Source organism: Microcaecilia unicolor, chromosome 13 (assembly GCF_901765095.1).
Source record: "Microcaecilia unicolor chromosome 13, aMicUni1.1, whole genome shotgun sequence".
Taxonomy (NCBI): Eukaryota; Metazoa; Chordata; class Amphibia; order Gymnophiona; family Siphonopidae; genus Microcaecilia; species Microcaecilia unicolor.
The window spans coordinates 95,625,176-95,631,175 of record NC_044043.1 but is presented as its reverse complement, the minus strand read 5'-3'; the positions used below and the strand labels follow the sequence as shown (position 1 = coordinate 95,631,175).

Below are 6,000 nucleotides of genomic sequence, written 5' to 3'. Positions count from 1 at the left end.
TTCATGGCACAGACCGTATAAGTCTGCCCAGCACTATTCCCCGCCTCCAACCACCAGTCCCGCCTCCCTATCACAGGATAGAATGTGTTCTATCCTTTGACAGCCTTTCCCTGGTTCTGATGTGGCTCTCGGGTGAGTGGGACACCTTTTCTGTTATGCGCACACTCACCCGAGAGCCACATCAGCAATGCATTGTGGTGGGTGTAGGGTACTGGGCTCCGTGATTCCACTAGCTTGTGTTAAATGCTCACGTCACGATGTTGGTAGTTGGTAGGCTCTACTCCCATGGTGCTTTTCCCTCTGCTTACTGGGTCAAAGTGTGCCCTGTTTTGTTTCCGGTAGTCCATGAGGTAGTAGTGGCCATTTTTGTAAGCCAGTTTTAGATCCCTTTCATGTGTTAGCCACGTTACAGAACTTAGTTCTTACCTTGAATGTTGCTGAAAGAGGGCATTGTACAGCATTCTGCCAGCTCTGACCTACTGCTAATCTCAGTACCAGAGAGACTCTTTGCCAGTAACATAGTAACATAGTAGATGACGGCAGAACAAGACCTGCATGGTCCATCCAGTCTGCCCAAGACAAACTCATATGTGTATACCTTACCTTGAATTTGTACCTGTCCTTTTTAGGGCACTGTCCAGCAGTATTTCCCGCCTCCCAACCACCAGTCCCGCCTCCCATCACCGGCTCTGGTACAGACCGTATAAGTCTGCCCTCCCCTATCCTCGCCTCCCAACCACCACCCCCTCTTCCCCCCACCTGCTCCGCCACGTGTTGTAAGGGGTATAGCTCTATTGTTGCGGAATATTGCGTTTGTGATAGAAAAATGAAGATGGAGGATTTATATTGAGATTCTCTGCAATCCTGGAGAGAATCCAGAGATCCAGACTTCACTCCCACAAAGAAGAATGTGTTGAATGATGTGTTGGTGGGGTGGGGGGGGGGGGGGTGGGAGTATCAGTTATAATTGTGTTTGTACTGGGTAGGTAGAACTGGCTGGGGAGGGGGGAGAGTTTCTTTTATGCGTAGAATGCCTTTTGTGTCTAATATTCCTAATTTAAAAGTGTGTGTGTGAGGGGGGGGGGGGGGAGAAGAGAAATGTCATTTTGGCTTCTCTTCCCCCCCTCCCCCCACCTAGCTTGTTCCCCTGTTCCCGCCCCAAAACTTTCTGTCTACAGGTGCCACAGTGGGCACCACAGATCAAGAACTAAAAATATAACCTGTCAGCAAATCCAGGTTAATAATTCATGAACATAACTGCAGATTTTTGATCCGGGCTTTGTGTTACCCCATTTAAAGGACTTGTGATTCTAGTTTCCTTGACAAATGTTGCACGGATGTTTGCATGATGAGACCCCATAGGCACCAAAATTAGGGGGATGCGTAGAAGCAAATACAGGTTGCTCCCTCGCTGGACACAATGCAGGAGTTCGTTGCTTCTTTGCTCCATATTGCTCAGCAGCAGCAAAGGCAGGCTGCGCAGTCCCTCCCAGGCAGCAGGGGGCGCGCCTCTTTCAGGCTGATGGCAGGCGACGGGCGCACTGCACTCCTCGCACCTCAGAGACCTGCGCGCGACGGGGACCTTTCCTCACCGCGTCTGCGCCTCAGTGCCGCCCACTCCCGATTGGCTGAGCGAGAACCAACGAGGCGGTGCTACGTCCTAGGGCGGCCTGGGAGGCCCGGAAGTGAGCGGCGGCGACGGCGTTGGTGCCTGTTGGCGTGAGTGACGTGAGGAGGCCCTGCGGGCTGGTAGGTCAGTGAGTGCCGGAGCCTCAGCGGGGCCCGGTAGTTCAACCCCCCCCCTCCCTCCCCAACCGAGCGGTGGGGGCGGCTTCCGTTGTCCCTTAAAACTTTGGTCTCTTGTTACACCGAGAGACTGTTTACACGGAAGGGGCTTTTTCTGAAATATCCCCCGGGGGTGTCGAGCCAGGTCGCCTGGAGCAGGACAGGTTCGAGAAACCGCCTTGTTCATGGTTTCTGTGCAGCTTCTTTCTCTGTCAAGCGGACTCAGAATCTTGTTGTCTCAGGGCCAACAGAGGGGTTAAGGGACCTGCCGGGGTCGGAGGGGTTAAGGGACTTCCAGGGTCGGAGGGGTTAAGGGACCTGCCAGGGTCGGAGGGGTTAAGGGACCTGCCGGGGTCGGAGGGGTTAAGGGACTTGCCTGGGTCAGAGGGGTTAAGGGACTTCCAGGGTCAGAGGGGTTAAGGGACCTGCCGGGGTCAGAGGGGTTAAGGGACTTCCAGGGTCGGAGGGGTTAAGGGACCTGCCTGGGTCGGAGGGGTTAAGGGACCTTCCGGGGTCGAAGGGGTTAAGGGACTTCCATGGGTCGGAGGGGTTAAGGGACTTCCATGGTCAGAGGGGTTAAGGGACTTCCAGGGTCGGAGGGGTTAAGAGACCTGCCGGGGTCGAAGGGGTTAAGGGACCTGCCTGGGTCAGAGGGGTTAAGGGACCTGCCTGGGTCAGAGGGGTTAAGGGACTTCCAGGGTCGGGGGGGTTTATTTATTTATTTGTTACATTTGTACCCCACACTTTCCTTAAGGGATTTGCCAGGGTCGGAGGGGTTAAGGGACCTGCCAGGGTCGGAGGGGTTAAGGGACCTGCCTGGGTCAGAGGGGTTAAGGGACTTCCAGGGTCAGAGGGGTTAAGGGACCTGCCGGGGTCAGAGGGGTTAAGGGACTTCCAGGGTCGGAGGGGTTAAGGGACCTTCCGGGGTCGAAGGGGTTAAGGGACTTGCCTGGGTCGGAGGGGTTAAGGGACTTCCATGGTCAGAGGGGTTAAGGGACCTGCCGGGGTCGGAGGGGTTAAGGTACCTGCCTGGGTCAGAGGGGTTAAGGGACCTGCCGGGGTCAGAGGGGTTAAGGGACTTCCAGGGTCAAAGGGGTTAAGGGACTTGCCTGGGTCAGAGGGGTTAAGGGACTTGCCAGGGTCAGAGGGGAGCTGCAGTGGGAATTATTTATTATTAGCATTTCTATAGCGCTACCAGACTCACGCAGCGCTGAACACCTGACATAAAGAGACAGTCCCTGTTCAATAGAACTTATAATCTAAGTAATACAGACAGACAAGACAGTTACGGATGAGGGAAGTAATGGGTGAGAAGGGAGGAAGGGACAAGGGGAGGGCAATTGAGTATTGGCTAGGAGCTAAAAATCAGCAGTGAAAAGGTGGGTTTTCAGCATAGATTTGAAAACAGGTAGAGATGGAGCTAGACGTATAGGTCCAGGAAGTCTATTCCAGGCATAAGGTGCCGCAAGAGAAAAGGAGCGGTCTGGAGTTAGCAGTGGAGGAGAAGGGGGACAACAAGAGAGATTTGTCCAGTGAGCGGAGTTCACGGGGAAGAATGTAGGGAGAGTGGAGAGGTAATGGGGGGGCTGCAGAGTGGATGCATTTAAAGGTCAGTATAAGAAGTTTAAACTGTATGTGGAATCGGACAGGGAGCCAGTGAAGTGACCTGAGGAGTGGGTTAGTGTGGTGGGTAAAATTATTCTGGCAGAAAATAAGTTGTGCCGCAGAATTTTGGACAGATTGGAGAGGAGAGAGATGGCTGAGCGGAAGACCAGTGAGAAGTTAATTGCAATAGTCCAAGCGAGAGGTGACAAGGGTGCTGGTAGCGTATTCAGAAAGGAAGGGGCGAATTTTGCTAATGTTGTAGATAAAGAAACGACAGGTTTTGGTGATCTGTTGAATATATGCAGAGAAGGAGAGAGAGGAGTCAAAGTTGACTCCAAGGTTACGGGCCGAGGAGACAGGGAGGATGTGACCCAATTTCTATCCATTAAGCTACTCCCCCACTTCTCGATTATTAGCAAAACCTTTAACCTCATCAGGTGCATAGAATAATCATTTTGTAGTTTGCTGGAGCACAGGGTAAGGGACCAGGTGTGTCTGGGGCATTACTTCCAAAATACAGTTAGTATTTCATACTCAAGGTCCAACTGTTATTTCTTTTTCTTTTTGACCCTTGAGCTGCTTTTCAAAATGAGGTTTGTTTGTTTGTTTGTTTTTTTTTCATTCATTCTGTTGCTGCTTTTTATTCTAGTTGTTTGCATATTAGCCCGACTGTTCTCAATCAACAATGTCACTGTCTGCGCCTCTCTCAGATGTTCTCTTTCTGACTTAAAACAGACCATAGAAAGTTTAAAAAAAAAAAATTCTGACACTCATTGGAGGCACAGTAAGACCACTTGCTTGATGGGCCTTTTCTGCCGTCATGTTTCTGTGTATGTGGTGATGTTACATTTCCACTATTTCTGTTATGACTAGACTTTGAGCCCGTAAAAACGGGCTATTATAGGAAGGGGGGGGGGTTGAAAGGCCCGCCCCCACCACCGAGTTCGCCGCTGCCCCTCCCCCTCCGAGTTCGCGCCCCCCCACCGAGCCGTCACCACCCACCTTCCACCCGGCCGGGCCCTCGCTCCGCTATTGAAACAGCGAGGGTCCGGGAACGCAGCACTGAGCTCTGCTGAGCTGCCGACATCGGCCTTCGTTCTTCTTCTCTGCCTGTCCCGCCCTCGTGTGACGTAACGTCGTCGAGGGCGGGACGGAGGCAGAGAAGAAGAAGGAAGGGCGATGTCGGCAGCTCAGCAGAGCTCAGTGCTGCGTTCCCGGACCCTCGCTGTTTCAATAGTGGAGCGAGGGCCCGACCGGGTAGAAGGTGGGTGGCGGCGGCGACTCGGGTGGGGGGGAGCGTTAGACGGCGGTGTCCCTCCCTCAGCAATGCGCAGTACAGACCCTCTGTGTTCCGCCCCCCCCCCCGTCATCACGTATTGACGTGGGGGCGGGGCAGAGAAGGTCTCTACTGCGCAGTGTTGCCAGGTGGGCGGTTTTACCGCCCAATTGGGCGGTTTTCCGCGACCCGCCGCGGGAAATTTTTGCCTGCGGCGGGTTGCGGTTTTTTGGGCGGCTTTTTGGGTTTCTGTGCGGTTTTTTGGGCGGCTTTTTGCCTTTTTCGGCCGCGGGGGGGGCGGGGTTAGTGACGTTTTTTGGGCGGGGTTAGTGACGTTTTGGGCGGGCTGATGACGTGGGAGGCGGGGCCGATGACGTGGGAGGCGGGGCCGATGACGGGGAGGCGGGGCCGATGACGGGGGAGGCGGGGCCGGTGACGGGGGAGGCGGGGCTGGTGACGGCGGGGCCGGTGACGGCGGGGGTGATGACGCGGGGGTGGGGGTGTCAGGGGCGGGGTTTGTGTTTGGCCGGGTTTTGGGCTGGTTTTTGGGCTGGATTGGGCTAGAAAAAAATTTTCCACCTGGCAACCCTGCTACTGCGCATTTGCGAGTGAGTACGGTCACTCGCCGTTTATATGTTTGATTCTCAGCAATATATGTACATGTGGAGAGACATCCAGCACACACAATGGCAGCGACTTTTCTTCAGGAGTGTTACTGCTCCCGCGCTGCTGAAAGTCGTTGCTTTAAATAAAATCAGAAAAGTTACAGAGAAGGTTGACCAAAATGATGAAGGAGATGGCATTTTGCATTTAGCCCACATCATTTTGGAAGTGAGCTTCAGAACGAGTTGCATTTCCCTATCCTTGGAGACTTTACAATTTAAAGGGGCAATTCAATAGTGTCTAAGACAGCACAATAGGGCGTTAAAGTGTACCTAACCTGTTATAGAATGCCAAAGCTTAAATACAACCACTTAACCCCAGGTCAATGGCTGGCATAAGTTGATGCATCTCAGTACGCCATGCAGTACACGTAACTGATAGTATTCTAAAGTTGTACAAGCTGCATGGTGACATGCTCTTTCTTTGCCCATGGGTATGGCCTACTTGCAGTTGTGTTAAGCAAGGTGCGCACTAAATTTATAGACTTCCACCAAGCACTTACGTGTGTCACAGCCATTAATAACTCCAGTCCCTTGTGTATGTGCAGCTATTCTGTATTCTTTGGCCCACAATTAGATGCACCTTATAGATTTGCCTTTCACATGTGTACCTGAGGCAGAAGTCACAATGGTGGGATTTGAACTGAGCTTTCTGGGTTCTCAGCCTGCTGT

The 6,000-nt window shown here is 52.9% G+C and overlaps 1 protein-coding gene across 6 annotated transcripts in view; it reads left to right on the top strand.

Moving 5' to 3' along the window:
• Window positions 1-1,670: 1,670 nt before the first annotated feature.
• LOC115456645 (zinc finger and BTB domain-containing protein 40-like) overlaps window positions 1,671-6,000 on the top strand; it is a 65,436-nt gene continuing 61,106 nt past the window's right edge. For 2 of the 6 annotated variants that reach the window (XR_003939901.1, XM_030185863.1), the window contains exon 1: window positions 1,728-1,749. The gene's annotated coding sequence lies outside the window, so the exon portion shown is untranslated. Of the gene's footprint in view, window positions 1,754-3,899; window positions 3,984-6,000 lie in introns of those variants that run through there. The other 4 variants (XM_030185866.1, XM_030185865.1, XM_030185864.1 and 1 more) reach the window with 4 other exon arrangements.